Below are 19,195 nucleotides of genomic sequence, written 5' to 3'. Positions count from 1 at the left end.
GCTGGGAACTGCAAATGACATCACTGAATCTGCAAAGACTGACTTCCTAGGTACCACTGATTCCCTTGCAATTCAAGATCCTCCCACCCAGTTCCTCATCAGTTTATGTACCTTCCCTTTTACCCCTGAGACTACTACTACATGCTCCCTGCAGGAACGGCGAATTCCTTCTGTCCATCATTTGCGACCTGCTAGGCCTTATAATTCCTCAAATAAATTTTTCCTGTACTGGATTCCTTACCTTGTTGCTCCTGTAGGAACTTGTGCAATAAAAACAGGCCAGAGATGCTACAAAACACTGTCAAAGGAGAATTGGGTATGCAGAAGGTGATTTTACACAAAGACTGTACAGCTGTAAATGACAAACATGGAGGCCAAGGGAACTGCCAGTCTCATTAGCATGAATTTATCAGAAAGAGTAGGGAGATAACAATGTTAGCGTCTCTCCCCTCAGCAGTGGTCGATATGGCAATTCACGGGATCTGCTACATCCCATAAAGTTCACACAGCTCTTCCCTGCAGCACTTGGGCTAGGTTTTGGGGTCTATTACCCATCTTAGTAGAAGTGGATCTGCTACCACCTTTTCCATTTAATTCTGTATATACATCTCCTTTATTTTCTTTGTCAATTACTTCCACAATAAAAAAGAAGAGATAAAAATTTTAAAAATTGAATACAGCTACATATCTGGGGTTTACCTCTTTCCCATTGCTAGCTTCCAGAACTAATTTCAGCTAATTCTTGTTTCAGCTAACCATCTTTCTAGAATACCTTTCTACTTTTAAAATGAAACTCCTCAGAAGGGGAGTACGAGTCTTAATCTTTGCAAAGAAGAAATATTTGCTACTCAGTCATTCCACCACACTTACTGTTGTTTATGACTCTAGCAGTGACACAGTGCCCTGTTACATTCTTCGTGGGCTAGAAACTAAATGCATGCCATCAAAAATACTGTCCCTATCTCTAAGAATCTGCACTTTAAAACATATTATGGCACGATAAAGCAACAACTAGAGATAATTTTTTCCACCTCTGATGAAATCTTGTTTAGAAAGTGAATGTTTATTGTCTGCAATGCACTTAGAATAAAATAAGTGCAATATAAATTACAACGAGAAGGAATTTTCTCCCCTAAATTGTTCTATAGAATTTTTCTTCCTGAAGTGCTGAAGCACAAATATATCAGTAACACCTATGGTAACCATGGAGATTATAGCAGGCAACATGCATAATGATTCAAAATGTGTCATCAGACAAATGTTCTTTGTCATGGCTGGATTACTACAAACAAGTAGGTTTCCCTTAAACAATTTGCAGAAGTAGGATAGATGTGGTTCATTTCTCAACCCTCTTTTTAGCAAGGGGGAAAGGGGAAGTGTCAGCACTATGGCATGGGCAGCAGACTAATATTCGGTTTGAAAAGACTCAGCTTCCCAGGTTCGTGGTAGTTTCACCTCATAGAAACGATTCACTGAAAATATTTATCTTCTGTGAATAGTCACATCAAAGCAACTAGTCCCACCACATTGCCTGCACGCCATCAGAGATGGCCATGGAGACGAAGAGTCACAGAATAAAGAGGAAACAGCTCTAATTAATTTTTACTTTTTTTTTTTTTAGGACTACATACAAATACATAAAATTTATTAAAAAAAAATCATGCATAATCGTAGCAATACGAAGATTTGGGTAATTTAAGCGTTAGCTATAAAACAACATTCCTTCACTTTTGGCAATATTTCTTTCTCTGCTTATTCTTTTTCTGCATGGATGGCATCAAACAGTAAATAGCTCTCAGTCTGCCAGCTCCTAATGCACAATGAATATTGATGTGGTTCTTAATCTGATACAACCTATAATGCAGAGGGGAAGAATTACTGCAATCGGGACCTTTCCCACTAAACAAACCTGAAAAGAGAAATTCACTTTTCCACCTAAGGGGTTAACTAAAATCTGGTGTTTTGCAGTTGTTTGAGTTAGGAGGAGAAACTGATGATGATGACGCAAGGATGATGTCAATCCTGTTTACTTACAAACAATGTAGAAAACTTGCTTTCCTTCAGGACAGGATTAATTCAGAAGATATTTCCTTTTTATGCAGTCCTGAAGTACTCAGCGGTTTCTCAGAGCCACACACCTACTCTTTTTCTGCCTCTGTAACTTCTTTTTTCCAATTCCTGGCATTTTTTGCCAACCCTGAAATTACATATTATAGTAAATCTCTTTCCAGGTCCTCCTCCTCTGGTTTATTTTGTCTTGGCAATAGGCTATTGTTTCACCTATCACTTTTAGAAAGCTGGATTGCTTTTGCCTTTTTTTTTTTTTGATTTATTTGAAGTGACAGGCCTTTTTTGTGCTCTCCAACTTCAAAATACAGTTTCACCCAGCCATCAATGGATAGAGGTAGAAGGTAATTAATTCTTTCCCTTTCTCTTCTGTAGGAGGCTACAGAGAGGCCCAGTGTGAAAGCGGGAGTTAACACCACTACTTAACCTATTACTTCTGTCCCAGAGCATCTGAACCCGAGAGATCGGTAGTAGTAATGACTTCCATCGCTTCCCAAAGTGCATGTTGTCATGTATTGCTGTTTTTCTAGAAGGAAGAACTTTACCCAACATATTCACCTCAACTTCAGTGTGTAGAATTTAAACAGGTCAATATTTTAAGCTGGGAAAATTAACTGTTGATGCTAGCATTGGCCAGAGAGAATTTGGATTTGTGGACTGGCAGATTTGAAGAAAGAATTGCAGTAAATACAGCAATAGCCATTTTTCCCCCCTTGAGCAGTTAAAACTGCTCTGTGCTGGAGACATACATGACAGCATTGCAGTACAATGACTTAATAAAACAAAACGCTCGGCATCCTCAACGCTCATGAGGAGAAGCAGGGTCGTTTCCATCCCTTTGCCTTCTGATCTCGGAACTGTTCGTTTCTGCAGCCACCGGCAGAACGTGCGCCGGAACGCGGGCGTTGTATTGAAGACAGGGCCCTTCGCATCCTCCTTCGGGTCAAAGCAGAGCCCGCCGGGTCCGCGGGCTCGCCCTGCCAGCGGGGCTCTCCGCGGGGCTCCACGGGCAGCCACTGCCGCCGCCGCTCCCCACAGGCCCCCTCCCCTCCCAGGCAGCACCAGCGCTGGGATAGGAGCGGCCCCTTCCCGCCGCTCCCTCAACAGCGCCCGACTCGTCCCAGCTCTCCCCTCTGCCTCCACCGCCCCTCGCCTCAGCGCCAACCACTGCCCCGCCCCCCCGAACCGATTGGCCCGTGGCCGCCACGTGACTGCCGGACGGGCGGAGGAGGCGGTGCCGGGGGGTGGGCGCGCTCGCGGGGAGCCGGGCCCGGCGGGAGCGGCGCCGACGAGGGCGGAAGTGCTTGGCGGGGGCGCGCGGGCGGTAGCGGCCCGATGCGAGCGCGGGGGGCGGCGGCGGTTAAAGCGGAGCCGGGCACCGGGCTGGGGCAGCAGCGCGGAGCCGGGTCTTAGCCCCCAGGTGAGAGGGAGGCGGCGGCAGCGGTAGCAGCAGTGTGCCTCGGAGCGGCCCCCGGGGTTTGCGGGGAGGATCGGCCGTCCCGGCCCCGCTGCCTCCGTGAGGGGAGCCGCCGGGTCCTGGCCGCGGGCTGAGCCCGCCGGGGGACGTGGCTGAGCCCCTTGGTTCCCGTCCTCCCCTTACTGCGGAGCGGGCACCGAGAGGGGGTGGGACAGCCCCCTTCCTGCCGGGTGCGTGGGGCGAGGAGAGCCCGGCGGCGGCTCCTCCCCCGGGCCGCAGCCCCCCGGCCGGCGGAGAGCTTCGGCAGCGCGGCCGAGGAGTGCCGGGCGTGGGGCCTGCGTCCTGGGGCCTGCGGGGGGGCCGAGGCTCCGCTGCAGCCCCCCGCTCCCGGGCTCGGCGGCTTGTGCTGGGGCCGAGGTGGGGGCTCGGCGCTGGGTGGCTGCGGTGAGTTGTGCCCGCAGGTGGGGCTGGGGGGAGGGCGAGGAGGAGCTGGCCTTGAGCCGTCGTTTCCCTGGCGAGTTCCCTCTGCGCGGGCGTCTCTGCCTTCCCGCGGCCTCCCTGGGGTAAGCTATAATATTCTGTCCGTGCCAGGTAAACGGAGAGGTTTGGGCTGCCCTCGGTCTCAGCTGAACCAGAAGCTGCGGAGGGATCTTGTTTGCTCTGTGCGGCTGTTTATGCTCCCTCCAGCCTTACTGGTGCGGATCTTGGAGGATAAGGCTGGCGCCCGAGCGTGACCTTACCTGGAGAAGGGCAGGGAGAGCGGTTGTGAGACAGAGCAGCCCCGCCATGCTGCCTGGAGGGCTGGTGGAGGCCTGACTCGGTCTTCCTGCTGGAGTCCTGTTGGATAGGTTCTGATCCTAGAAGAGGAGACTTAGTCTTTACTACTCCTGGGTGTTTTCATGGGGGATAAGGAGCAGGGAGACTGTACCTGAGCTGGGACCAGCCTTGCCTGTTTTGAAGTCTGCTGTCTGGGTAGCTCTTTGGTTGTTGAACTGTCAGAACATTACTCCTCTAGTCCAAGATCCTTGTTTTGCTTGTGAGGAGGAGGGAAGCAGCTGTCTGTTCAAGGGCATCCTCAGAGCCATGGTTTTCAGAAAAAGCTGTCTTTTTTTAGATGCCTGAAACTCCCTCTTCCCTCTAGGCTGAAGTTATCAAAGCTGAGAGAAGGAACTAACAACTGGGAACCAGACTTGTGGTTCTCGCAAGTGATTTGTCTGAAGGCTGAAAATAACTTTATTATAGAGAATTTAATAGCAACAGTTCAGTATTAGTTGGCAATAGCATCTTTACAGCTTATTCACTTATAGCAGGCTTGTTAAAGTAGTTTTATCTACTGCTTTAATAACTTCTGTCCCCTGAACTTAGATTTTTGCTTATCAGCTGTTATCAGCTTACCATGGTAAAAGTTTTTGCATTTACTTGCTGTATTAAATATTTAAGGAATAGAAAAGCTTTCAGACTACTTCTGTAAATGTTTCCTAAATAAGATTTTTGGTAGTAAATTGTTTGTTCTACACATCTTCTAGAGTAGACCAATGTGATTCTGTTTTGCATGCCTGGAGAAAAATGAAGCTGACCTGTTCGCACTGGTGTTATGTATATGCTGCAGAAGAATGTCTAGTTTAAAAATTTAGGTGTAATGCTTTACAAAAACTCTTAACTGAAAGCTTAATTTGACCACACAATGCCCTTTCTCAGTCACTCTTTAAAACTCTCAAACTTGTCTCTAATTGTCAGTGTAGCGGTACTGGATATCTGGGTAGAAGAGGAGTTGAGACACTCTGATCAAATCAAGGCAGTAGTGATGAGACACTTAGGCAACTTGGATGTGTACACCAAAATCCTGAATGGTATACATACTCTGCAGTTTAATGCCTTTTTCAGGCTTTAAGTTTTTTCAGCTGCGAATTTACTGATTAAGCACTGTTATTTGACCAAATGCTGGATAAAGTGGCTTGCTTTGCAGGGAAGCGTTGGGGTCCAGGCTTCACAAGCAACAGAACTGTCCTCTGGATAGAGCAGAAGTGGCCAGGTGATGCAGCAGAACAAGCCCTAACATCATGATTTGGGAATCTGGTTCATAGTTTGTTCTTGTCCTGTTGCAGTGGATACTTGCACTTTAGCTTGATAACTTCTTGTTAACTAGATTCAAACTCCATGTAACTAATTCATTAAGTTAATTGCTTTCTATTGCACAATCAGTAGTCAATCTGAGTTAATGGCCTCTCTCAGCAGAGGTGCTGAAGGAGCCTGTTTTGCATGACAGCTGCGCAGGCAGTAGGCATTTATGGGAATGCAAGTGCATGGTGGTATCAAGACAAAACAAACAGTGCCTAAGGTCAGTAGGTGTCTTGAGCCTGGAGCAAGCGACTAGGGATGGGAGCAGTGGTCTTCTGGGAGTCTGAGCGAAAGGCAGTGGCTGGGGAGGCTGCAGAAATAGACAAATGTGAGTCTTGTGTGCTTGTTGCTTTTCACACCTTGTGGGCCTGACTTCAACTGACTTTTGCATGATTGAGAGGTGCAGATCATAATTATCAGCCATGTTAGGCTGCAACTGTGTTCTCAAACTCTTTCTGTCTTGACTTGAAAGTACTATCCTGCTGATACAAACCTTCAGTTCTTTAGGTTTTCCTTTCTTCATCCTCCCTCTGCCCCCATGTCTCTGGAAACTGTTCTGCACCACCATCAAACAGTGGTGATAAGCTTCCATTGCTTGTTACCCACTATTGCATGGGGCGGCAAGGTCAGCAAACGATCCTCACTGTTTCACTCTCCTAGTGGTAATAATAAATTTTGTTGCTTTTGTTGTATGATACCTGGCTCCTGATAAGAGGCTATGGAGCAGATATTTAAAAAGTATTTGTTAATAGCTGCCAAAGAGAAATAATTTTGTTGATAGCCCGTTAAACAGGACTAAGCAACTTTTATCCATGCCTGCCCCAGAAATATCAAGTCATCTTGTCATTTAAGGAAGATAAGCCTATATAACTCCTGCTTTGCCTCTTCGTGTTCTTCCAAATACTGCTTTAATAGTAATATTAGAGGATCTGGTTTGTCTCTTGTGCTTGAGATGTGCAAATGTGCTTTTCAAGACCTGTCAAAATGAGAGTCATGTAATGTGAGAATGTTATTTGGGCTGCTGTGTGAGTAGCTACTTGAATCTTTATGGTGACAAAGTGCTTGCTTAGAGCAGTCACTTTCAACTGTTTTTACATAGGATCTTGAGCCCGTAGCCTTCCTAGTGCTAGCTGAAGTGGCTGAGAAAGGAGCTTGGTTGATTACAGGAATATGAAACGTAATGGAAATGCAGTCTTGGCTAGGAATCTTTGCAGGATCACAAGTCAAAGACTGAATTCAGTCCTGGGATTATAAGAATTTGTTAAAGCCTTAATCCTGTCAACTGTTACTTTGTGAATTAGTGTTGCTGACAGTTGATGTGATTAGTATGAAAGATTTCAGGCCACTGAAAGTGCAATGAGACTGGAGTTTTTAATATGTTCTTAAATTTGGAATGTGGTAGAACTAATCTGAATGTCAAAGCATGGATCTGGAAAGCTGAGAACATGCCAAGCTAGGCAGGTGCTGTGATTTCTCTGGTTTCTGACTCTTCCTGTCTGTATCTTTACCTGTAGCAAAAAAGATCATTCTTCAGAAGAGTCCTGGAGAATTAGACTTAGCCCCAACTTTGGGCATGGGTTTGTTCATGTAGATGGCCATGTTAAAGAATGTTTCCAATTTAGATTTAATATTGCAGACAGGTTTATATTTTTTGGCAAGCTAATCGCGTAAATCACAGGTTTAAAAACAAATTATAATCCCACTTTACAGATAAGATTATCATAGAGTACTGTGTTACAGGATTATACTCAAAACCTGGCAAAGCACTTCAAGAGTTTAACTGCAGGAGGTACCTGAACTCTGGACTTCATGTTGCAGAAGATGGACTAAAGCAGCTTTTTTTTTTTTTAAGGAGTTTATAGGGTTAGTGCTGCCCTGCCCAGCAGGGCACTGTCTTGGGCACCGCTCTAAAGCAGACACTTAAGGAATGAAGTCTTTTTTAGATCAAGCTGTGTGCCAGTTGCCTCAGCTTTCCAGAGAAAGGGTGGTTTTGCTAATTGGGGAAGCGGCTCCCTGATTAGAATGGTCTAATTCTGAAGTATGTAGTGAGCTCTGATACAGCTTCTCCACTAAACTGCTGCTGTGGTAAGAAAGTCCTCGCCAGGGTGGTACTTGTCTGCTACTTAGTGTTCTTGGCTTACTGTGAGATCCCATTTTGGGTAGGTAAGGGATTCTCATTAGTGTAGTCACCAAAAAGTCTCGCTGAGTGACTTTTATGGCAGGCAGCCTTCTGCTTTTATGTAGACTAGCCAGGCCATTTAAGGAAATGGTCTTTCAGGACAGGCATGTATGCTTGAAACTGGTGCTATTTCTCATTCTACTTTCTCATTTTCAAAATGCATTTTAGGAAGCAATTTAATTTTTTAAATAATTCTGCAAGCTCATTGAGAATTTACTTTTGTCTTATAAAGCAAACAAAAATCAAAGTAGGCTTTATAGGTTGAATCTGTTTTGAAGCTGTAATGGAAGGAAACTAGTTTAAAAAAAATTATCAGACAGAGGTGGGCTGACTGATGGTGATACTGTACATCTTTTATCTTCATTTAGTTTGTAAAAGAGGTCAAATAGTGATCTCGTCCAATTCCCTTTCCTTGACAACTGTCTTCTAACAGTAGCTGTCATTTGATGAGCATGCCTCCTATTATATACTTGCAAATAAATATTAGTTAAGGTTTCTGATTGTTAGTCATGAAGGACTTGCTGTAGGTTTTTGAGCTCCACCGTGTTACTTGTGCAAGTTGTCAAATAGGCCTTCCACTTCCAAAGATTCCTCACAAATAAGCTTTGTAGCAACTCTGTTGCTGGGGCACAGACTTGAATCATAGAGTTGCTGAGGATGGAAGACACTTCTGGAAACTGTCTCGTCCAGCTCTCCTGCTGACTGTGCTGATCCTGACCCAGAAACTGGCTTGTTCATCCCTAGGTAGAACTTCATGCATTCCTGCTTTGCTTGTGGGAAGGGCAACTCTCTTGCCTTGCCTTCCTAGCCTGTCTGTCCTGAAGAGCCTGTAGCCATCTACTGCTGCACTCCAACCGTGAGAGCTGTCCCAGCTCATCTCTGATCCCAGTGAGGTTATGACCCCTGCAGCTACACACAGACCCCCAACATCTCCAGTTTGTTGCCTCTGCCACATGTGTAGGTGTACAGAAGCACCCTGGTGTGCTGATTTCCTGGGAAAAGCATGAGAGCTCTGAGTTGAGCTGGTGGTGCATCAGAATAGTAGATTTTTATTCTGGTGATGTGCTCAGAGAGAGGAAATATCTCAAAGAGCACACAAGGATAAATGTATAGTTTGTATTCTGCTTTGGTTCTGTATTTTCATGTGACCTGTCACTTGCTAGGTCATAAAGGGAAGTGTACTGAGCTAAATGTGTCCTCACTTCTCTCTGTTGAAGTCAAGTGGTTCTGAGTTCAGTCTGCCGCCCAAAACTGGAGTTATCAACAAGCTTGTTTTATTGTGCCACCCTTTGTTCTACAGCGCTCTGGAGGCTCTGTGGTTGGAGGGCACGTGTTTGGCTGTAAATGCTTTTATGGTGGTAGGCAAAGCATTCTCCATGAGAGAGACCAATGATAACACTTCTCCCATGTGGGAAACTATCCACAGCTTTTTAGTTTTACTAACTTCACACTTACAGTAACAGTACTGAAATTGCATGTGGCACCTGTACTGGTGAGTGTAATAATCCAGTTTCCATTTAAAGATGGAAATACTGATTTTTGGATTTGAGATACAGTATGTGGATACAGTAGGCTGGAAAACTACATGCCTTTTTGTTATTTTAAATGTCTGTTCTTAGTCCAGTAGAAAGGTAGCTTCTTGAATGTGCTGAATACCTTGGTATGGTATTCATTCTTCCTGCTTGGGGAAACTGGAGTGAAGAAATGTGTTTAAAGGCAACTTAACACAGCAGCTGAATTATGAACAACTAGTAATTATCTAAAGTACTAAATGTCACTATTGTTGCTTTGTGTGATGCAAATGCATTGACTGAAAGATGGGGAGAAGCTTCAGTGCTTGGCACTTGTTGGTATGCCTGATTGAGGGAGCTTAGTGACTCGTGGTATACATCTGTGAACCCTTCAGTTAAGTGCTTAAAATAGTGGCAGTACTTTCAGAGGCTATGGGGAGATGATTCTCCAGTGCCCCTGGGGAGGTGGGAGTCTGTGGTTAAGAGTAAACCCAGAGTAGGGGTTTATTACTTGTCTCCCTCCACCAAATGTGAGTGCAACAGTGGCTTACGCTTCCCCAAATGGAGATGTGAACATGAGACACTAACTTTACCTTGTTTAGGAGCAAGGAATGTAATTGTATGGGAAGAGACAGTTGCTCCTGCTGGTAGGACCTAAGCCAAACTAAATAGTGTTTGGACTTCTGATTTATCCCAGGCATCCAGATCACTTGGAAACTGAAGACAGCATGCTCTAGCAAGATGCATCTTCTGGGGAAGCAGTGGCAGCAGCTCGTGGCCTGTCTGTCTGCACTGTCCTGTGCCATTTTTGCCAGACCAATGGGCTAGCTCTGACCGGTCAAGGATTAGGAGGATGAGGGAGGAAACTTGGCTGGGTAACACTTCATGAGAGCTGAAGAATTAAATCCTGCTACACTGTAGTGTGCTTATGGCTGAATTGGTATTTGTTGGAATTTGCTAGATCAATATTAGTGGCAACTTCCTTGTGGATTATACAGCTGCAGGTAATCCACTGCAGTAATAACTGAAACCATGTGGTAACCTTGTACTGATGTAGGATTTGAATCTTACGTTGTTTTGAACTCTAGTGTGCCCCTTAAGACATTGTGTAAGCTATTTGACTTGTCTGTTGTATTTGTTACACTCTCAGAGATCTGATTAAAAATTGGTGTTAGATTAACCACCTGAAGCATGTCATCATTTCTTAGAAGTGGCTTGGTAGACTTGGTGTATCCTGTGTATCAAAGATAAGCATGTGCCTGCATGGGTGAGCTTTCAAAGGAAACATAGTTGAAATACGCTTTGCAAGTCAATGGGAGCAAAGCTGTTGTACAACTCTGCCTGAGTGTAATTTTTTCTGGTATGAGCTTAATTAGCTAGTGTAAGAAATTGTGTTGTAATTCACCCTAAGTAATTAGGCAACTAGACAGTTACCACCCCAGTGATAAACTCTTAGCACACTAATACTGATTAATGGTATTAACTCACTCTTTGTGCTTGTAGAAGATTTCTGTCAGGTTTGCTAGCAAGTTCTTGCTAGGATAAGAGTGATGTTGTAGATACTTTTCTTCTATAGTCTGTCTGCAATGTGTCATCTGGGACCTGGAGGCTTCCTGAAAGTACTTGGCGAGGTCTGGCTGGGTATCTCAATACAGAAGTGTGTTTAGCTGTAATGGTACTAGTGCCTTATGACTCTCACTTTGGATAATGCAAACTTGTTGAACTAAAGAGTGTATTCTGCTTGGTGCTACATACAATCTGCTAGTTGCTCAGCACTGAGTAATATGGAAAATGGGATGGTGTGGTTTTTTCCCCCTGTAAAAGTTTACATAACTATGATGCTCCTGTGTGCCATCTGTGAAACAGTGAGGCCCTTTAAAATATTAAGAACTGTATTATGTTGACCTGTAGCTTCCATATCTATTTAATAAACCTTTCATGCAAATGTTTAAGGGGACTGATGTACTGGGACCTTCCCTGAGAAACCTCACTTCTCAGGAGAAACTTCACTTTAGGGTGGTGCTTCATGTCCTCACTGGGGGTGTGTGTAATGCTTGTGAGCCTGTTGCACCCACTGTCTCTTCTGGTGAAGAGCAGTGATGCTGCTAGTTAGGGAAGGGATGTTTTGTGCTCATCTCGTTCATTGCTGTTGATATGGGACAGATACCTGTGCAACAGGATGCTACAGTAATGTGGCAGAGCTGGTGGGTTGCACCCAGTGAAGCAAGCAGGATGGAAGGCTAATATTAGAATCTAAAAGGACAGGCTTAACATTACAACTGCAGTTCTACCATGCAGTTAATATCAAAGGTTCACACCATCTGTAGAGAAGAATGTCAAAAGCCTTTAAAGACCAGAACAGGTAAGAAACCTACTAAACATGGCCACAGTTGCTGCACAGCTGCTGTAGACTTAAAAGGACACTTTCACTTTGATTAGTTAAGAGTGCAAAAGTGAATGGAATAACCCAACTCTAAAACGCAGAGTATTCTATAAACAGTGCTTTAAGTTGTTCTACAAAGGTTCTCAAGTGTAGTAGCACCTTAATCCTCAAAGATGCCTGTTATGCGAGTTCTTACTGCTCTCAAAGGAGGGCTGTTCTCACTGGCAGTGTTGTGGGGACCAAACTGCTCAGGTACTTCTCAGGAGCAGTAATTGTAGATGTCTCTGCCTTGTTACCATCATTTCTTCCTCATGTGTTCATTGATGTCATTGGAGCTGAGGCTGCATCCAGGACAGAAATTCAGGCTTCTAAATAGTGATGATCATCTGAAGGCATGGAGGCACAGTATCATGTTACATCTCTCTGTGTCTTGGTAGAGTCATGAGTTGCATTTTTGGACACTGGAGCAGCATAAACACAAACTGGGCAATGTCACAGTTGACTTGTTGACACAGATTTGTATGGTACTTTCCCTGGAAAGTTGATGCATGCTGGAGTATTGGCAGCTTTCCCACCATTGCATTGTCTCTGTTTTTTGATCCCCATTACAACCTATAAGGAATCCTGTAGGGGAAACTGCCAGTTTATCTCCTTCCTCCATGAGGAAGTCTGGGTAGAGATGATTCACCTAATGAGTGTAGAGCTACAGCATGCTGTAGACTATTTTCATGCGTCATATCCTAGGGGAGTTGACCTTGTGAATAGTATGGTTCAGTAGGTGGAGTGGAACAGCAATGGAGACAAACATTAGCTTCTGTTCTTGCAGGTATTTTCAATGCTTCGTATGCATTCAGTATACAAGAATTTGGTACAGACAGACTTGAATTACTGTCATCAGTCCGCTTAGAACCACTTACATTGGTGACTAGCAGATTGCAATTGTACAAATACATTCCTGCACAACCAGGTAGCTACACTTCCTCTTACTGAGCTCAATTTTGAGATAAGTTGTGTGTTTACTTTAAGCAGGAATCAACTTGGTATCATAGCTTAGTCTTAGCTTGGTAGTAAATTGGAAAGGTTTTTGATAGCTTTCTACGATGGCATGACTGGCTGGGTAGATGGGGGGAGAGCGGTGGATGTTGTCTACCTTGATTTCAGCAAGGCTTTTGACGTTGTCTCCCATAATATCCTCCTAAGGAAGCTCAGGAAGTGTGCGCTGGGTGAGTGGTCAGTGAGGTGGATTGAGAACTGGCTGAATGGCACAACTCAGAGGGCTGTCATCAGCAGTGCTGAGTCTAGTTGGAGGCCTGTAACTAGTGGTGTCCCTCAGGGGTCAGTACTCGGCCCAGTCTTACTCAGTTTGTTCATAAATGACCTGGATGAAGAGTTAGAATGTACCCTCAGCAAGTTTGCTGATGACACCAAACTGGGAGGAGTGGTGGATACACCAGAAGGCTGTGCTGCCATTCAGTGTGACCTGGACAGGCTGGAGAGTTGGGCAGTGAGGAACCTGATGAAGTTCCACAAGGGCAAGCATAGGGTCCTGCACCTGAGAAGTAACAGCCCCATGCACCAGTACAGGCTTGGGGTGGACCTGCTGGAGAGCAGCTCTGCGGAGAGGGACCTGGGAGTGCTGGTGGACAACAGGTTAACCATGAGCCAGCAGTGTGCCCTGGCTGCCAAAAAGGCCAGTGGGATCCTGGGGTGCATTAGGAGGAGTGTGGCCAGCAGGTCGAGGGAGGTTCTCCTCGCCCTCTACTCTGCCCTAGTGAGGCCGTACCTGGAGTACTGTGTCCAGTTCTGGGCTCCCCAGTTTAAGAAAGATGAGGAGTTACTGGAGAGAGTCCAGCGGAGGGCTACGAGGATGATGAGGGGACTGGAGCATCTCTCCTATGAGGAAAGGCTGAGGGAGCTGGGCTTGTTTAGCCTGAAGAAGAGAAGGCTGCGAGGGGACCTTATAAATGCTTACAAATATCTGAAGGGTGGGTGTCAGGAGGATGGGACCAGACTCTTTTCAGTGGTGCCCAGCGACAGGACAAGGGGCAATGGGCACAGACCTGAAGCATAGGAAGTTCCACCTTAACATGAGGAAGAACTTCTTCCCTCTGAGGGTGACGGAGCACTGGAACAGGCTGCCCAGGGAGGTTGTGGAGTCTCCTTCTCTGGAGATATTCAAGACCCGCCTGGACAAGGTCCTGTGCAGCCTGCTGTAGGAGATCCTGCTTTGGCAGGGAGGTTGTACTAGGTGACCCACAGAGGTCCCTTCCAACCCATACCATTCTGTGATTCTGTGTGATTGTGTAACTCTGCCCTTTTATTCTAATCATCTCTTCAATGCTGCCTTGCATGATTCCTCCCTTTGCTGTTGAATGGTCTTTGTATTTGTGAAGACTGAAGGGAAGAACAGGCACAGCTTCATTGGGATGGGAAAGAGATGCCTACCTGAACACTCTGTGCCTGTGACAAAAATAGAGTAAATATAATTGGCAGTTTTTACAGATCTATGTAAAGATGCCCCAAGACCAAATAAAGCAGCAGAAATAAGGCTTGCATTCTTGTTTCTGTATTCAAGCTCTAATGAAGATGACTTGCAAGGCTTTATGGACTGCATGTGACTGCAGTATTGCAGAACAGTACTGTGTTGGGATGCCTACGTGCAAGGATAGTCTCTTGATACAGTTGTTACCTGGCTGTTAAGAGTATTAACTTTATATCATGACCTTTGGAACTTTTAGTCAAACACGGATCTAAGTGATTTTTTTGGGGGGGCTGCTGCAGTGCCTTAAAAGTAGCTGTTTAAGGGAAGTTCTTTCTCTTCCTCACTTAGCTACTGATCAGAAACAAGTTACTCTGATGTTTTTCTTCCACTCCAAGGGGATTCTAAAAAAACCCAGATAAGCGCTTAAGTCCCTTAGGAACAGGGATATGCATGCGTTTACCTGTATTTCAGTTCAGTGTAGGATCTGACTCTAGTTTAAAGAGTTGGTTTAAACTGCTACTCTTCTGATGCTCAGACTGAGTCCTCGTGACTAAATCTTTGAAGGCTGCATTCAATTATTTAGCCTTGCTGCAGACTTGGGTAGGATTTAGTTTGTTTTCTTTGGACATCAAGATTATTAAGCAAGGTTATTTACCTTGAAATTAATGTTAACGTGTGAGATATTGTCTATTTATTTGTAACAAATAATCTAGAATTGTCCTCCACTGAATGATGTGAGGGCATATAATGAAGAGTTTTATCTAGCAAGCAAATGCCTGTTGCTGTTGGATTTGCTTTCAAAGCTATAGTGATGCATCTCTCTGAAAACTCATAAGTCAAGTTGGGCTGTGCTTGGCAGGGATGGTAGGGGGGGCAATGCTCTGAGTGTATAATAGGTATTTCATAGTTAAGATAGGTCACCATTCTGGTGACCCAGATCTGAAGATAGCCTTACAAGGTGGGGTTGTCCAAATCTAACTATAACCTGTTGCAAAGAACAATGTGGTAGACTTTGTAGGTTGCTACAGTAATGATCGGTTAAAGTAGCAGTGCATCTGAGTCTCTTGTTCTTCATGGTCTCATTCTGTATAACTGCACGTGTCAAAAATACTGAAAGTCTTTATAGTAAGTCCAATCTTCTAGAGTTTACTTGATCTTGTTAAACAGTTCTAGTCTAAGTGGAGAGCTGAAGATGACTTTACATGCAAATATGTGGAAAAGTGAAAAGTAAGATATGGTATTTTTGTGGTTTAACCCCAGCAAGCAACTAGGACCATGCAGCTGCTTGCCCACTTCTCCCCCTCCCCCCCAGGAGGGTGGGGAAGAGAACGAAGAGAATGGAGGAAAAAAAAAGTAAAACTTACGGATTGAGATAAAGACAGTTTAATAGGAAAGCAAAGGAAGGGGTAATAGTAATATAGATAACAAAAGTGATGTGCAATGCAATTGCTCACCACCCAATGAATGGTACCCAGCACCTGAGCAGCAATTGTTGCCCCCCAGCAAACTCGCCCATCTTATATATGTGCCTGATGTCATATGGTATAGAATATCCCTTTGCCCAGTCTGGGTCAGCTGTCCTGGCTGTGTCCCCTCACAGCTTCCCGTGCACCTGGCAGGCCAGCCAGCGTGAGAAGCTGGAAAGTCCTTGACTGCCTAGCAAGAACTAGAAATGTCAGTCTGTTATCAACATTATTTTCATCCCAAATCCAAAACACAGCACTGCACCAGCTACCAGAAAGAAAATTAATTCTGTCTCAACCAAAACCAGGACGGATACGGAGACATGATCACTAGTAGGGATTCTTAATCTTAACTGACTGGCATCCAGTGACTGGACGTCTGATGCTATTGATAGTGTTAGAAGACTTTGTTGTTCTTTCTGGGTCCCAGTGTGGAATGCTTGCTTCCTCGTACAGGGAGGGCTCCTGTTCACAAGTAGATTAAAAATACTGCTTTTATACTGCATATGGTATGCTCCAGATGAACAAATCTTAGGCACTGTCCTGAAGTACAAGTTCATCATACAGGCTGCAGTCCTTCTGGAAGCTAACACTCCAATCAGATCAATGTGATGAAATACAGTTCCTGAATTAAAACTTTTCCTCAGCCTGTGCTTATCCTTTTCCCCAGTGTTGTAGGAGATGGGGAGTAATCATGGTCTGGCTTTAGATTCTGGTTTAACCTTAAACTGCTGCAACGTAGTGAACTTACTTGTCTTGGGCTTCCTTCTTGTGTACATTAACTAGCAGTGTGTGTATAGCTGCTGCTAAAGAGTAGCTGCGGCAGCCAATGTCTTAAAACGTACATACAATGCCTGGTGTTGTGTGGGATTAGTAACTAATTCTAATTGATTGAAATTAGTGTAATGTAAGGTTGTAACTTTCAGTGTATCAAGTAATGCATGAATTCTGCAGTTTTTCCTGTAACATTTAGGGGTATGGCTGTTGCCACTTCTTCCAGCAAGGATCCAGTCTATAATGAGTATGCCTTTCATGCGTACAAAGTAAGGTGGTTCCTTGCCCTGAATTCTTACTCTTCTTCCTGATGTTATAAAGTACTAAGCTTTCAAAATGTTTCTGGTTTCTTGTCCCGTGCCCTTATCTGTACAACTGCAAGTCTACTAATAGATCTTGCACAGAGAAAGAAAATGCCTGATTGCCAAAAGCAAGTCCCAGGCTTGGGTTTCATTCTAGTGCTCAGCCTGGACACTGCATCAGCTGTGCCAGCACACATGACTGAGGAGCAGAGGGTGAGCAGGATCAGGGAACTTCCCTGTTTCTGCAGCAATATAAGCAATGTTTTGGCTGCTGTAGTTCTACCTTTTGGCCTCAGTTGTACAAACTTTCTTCCCTGATATCAGCACTGGGACTGAGGCCTGTGGCTGTGCTGGTGTGACTGGGAGACAGTCAGCCATGCTGAATGGCTCTCCTGCAGGAGGAGGTGGGCTTGAGCAGCCAGGGGCAAGGAAGAGGAGACCGAGGATGCTGGTATAACTGGGGGCTGTGAAACTGCTGCCCCAACCTGCTCTGCAAGACATCTCAAGCTGAATGAATTCCCTGATCTGATTAACCATGGCCGAGAAAAATCTATAGCCACAACTGAGAAAGTAGAAACACCCAGCAGTAGGTGGGGAAGGTTACAAGCATATCTCAAGCAGGAATTTCTGCCAAATGCAGCCTAATCTGTGTTTAGCTTGAAAACCAATAACTGGAGACATGCCAAGAGGTAAGATATTAGCACAGCAAAAGAAGATAGAGCAGCGTTTTTATTTTTAGCCTGCATATCCTGAAATTTTCAGTAGCATTAAATATGCCACTTAATCTCAAATGAACTAGGTTTTTTTTATAGTTGAATTACCAGTTGGGGCATTTACAGTCCATTGAAAGCTAATGGAATTTCAGTACTAAAATATTTTCTGGATAACCTCAGGACAGCTGAGGAGCTCTTACAGTTCATAGCTCAGTGAGATTGTTAATTAGTTTTGTGATTCAGGGAACTTCTGTGACTGCATTCTTGTGGGCATATCACAGAACCAAACACCTCAAAGCCTCTAATTGATATTCTGATAAATGAGGATCACTAAAATACTGTTGCAAAACATTTTCCTTCCTGTGCTTGCTTTTGATGACATCATATTGAAGTCTTAAACAGGTTGAATATCCAGATTTTCCTTTAAAAGTAGGTATCTGAACAGTTTAATAAAGCTCCTCTGTCAAGCTATTGGGCTAAGGGTTTCCAGAATCCTGTTTTAAAATCCAGAGAATGGCTGCTTTCAGTGGCAGGATAGCAATGAAAAGAAATGGCCAAAGATATCAGCTGCACAGTCAGAGCTCGAGGACTGATCTCAGCAACTTTGAACTTAGAGCTTTACTTCAGTTTTAAATCCTAAGCTGAGTTGGAAGAACTGTGAGCAATTCCAATTAAAGCCTTTGGAGGAGTTTTTTTATTGTAGTAACAATATTTACGAGAAACAAGTAGACTTAGTGAAGTTTCTCATGTTTCTTTTTTTTTCTTCTGTGTATTTACATGGGCTGTAGCAAAGCGGGTTCCTCTCTTGTGAAGTGACAAGTGCTTTTTCCTTTAACTGTACAGCTGTGGAGTTGTGCAATCTAGTTTGAAATACATGTATTTATTCAGTAATAGTCTCTGAATCTTGGCATTAGGTAAACCAATCCTGTTTGTTAATGATGTCCTGAACAGTTTAACTTTAGGCTGAGGAGAGGGTGGAGAAATAGCAAACTGATGCTTAAGTTTGGAGTTTACGAAGCTGTTTATAAACAAATGCCTTTAAGTGCTTAGTTTTGAGGGACCAGCCAAGAATGACACAACACTGTGCAGCTTTCTCTACAGAAGGAGGCCTTAGTTAACCTGGAGAAATTATAATCTAAACGGGTAAGACAAGGCTGAAATAGTTCATGAGCTTAGGGTTAATTTTTTTTTTTATATTGAGTGGCATGGCTTGATTAGTCCTGTGGCTGGGTACAGATCTTCAGAAGTCTAAATCAAAACAGCTTTTTAGTAACCACTATGGTTTGATTCGTAGATCTTGCTGTGCTTCATGTGGCCAACCTGTCTGTTGGTGTAACCTGCATTTTGTGGTCTGAGGAGCATCTTTCACTAGCACCACAAAGCTCCTATTGTGCATATAGCTTTGTGTAACTTATTATAAAAAAAAAATCCAGAGTTATCAATTCAATGGGTTAATCCTGATTTTTTAAAGCAGATGAAGCAGGTAATTATTTCTAATTTTATAAAGATGAGACTGCCTGGAAAAGTTTATGCTCTGGCCTAGGCACTGTCTAGCACTTTATTTTGAAGCAAAATGAACTGTGACCCACCCCAAAATCTTTCAGAAGTTTTTTTTTTACGGCTTGTGACACTTAGCACACAAAGTTCAACATGGTGTCATTAAATGTGAGGGTAAAATGAGATTGAAATGAAACAGATTGACTGACTGCCATTGACTGTATTGCTTTTCTTCCTGTCAGAGGAGAGTAAATATTGTTGTTTGGGTACAGTTTACTTCCTAGCAAGG

General features: G+C 44.1%; 1 protein-coding gene across 3 annotated transcripts in view; it reads left to right on the top strand.

The window, feature by feature from the left end:
- Window positions 1–19,195, top strand: part of RALB (RAS like proto-oncogene B) — a 52,544-nt gene that overhangs the window by 20,654 nt on the left and 12,695 nt on the right. The window contains exon 1 of one of the 3 annotated variants that reach the window (XM_075430316.1): window positions 3,339–3,487. The exons of 1 other annotated variant lie outside the window; for it this stretch is intronic. The gene's annotated coding sequence lies outside the window, so the exon portion shown is untranslated. Of the gene's footprint in view, window positions 1–3,338; window positions 3,488–3,836; window positions 3,929–19,195 lie in introns of those variants that run through there. One more of the 3 variants, XM_075430319.1, reaches the window with a different exon arrangement.

The sequence above is a fragment of the Opisthocomus hoazin genome, chromosome 9 (assembly GCF_030867145.1).
Source record: "Opisthocomus hoazin isolate bOpiHoa1 chromosome 9, bOpiHoa1.hap1, whole genome shotgun sequence".
NCBI lineage: Eukaryota > Metazoa > Chordata > Aves > Opisthocomiformes > Opisthocomidae > Opisthocomus > Opisthocomus hoazin.
Note: the sequence above shows the minus strand (reverse complement) of the source record. Positions and strands in the feature narration are given on the sequence as shown.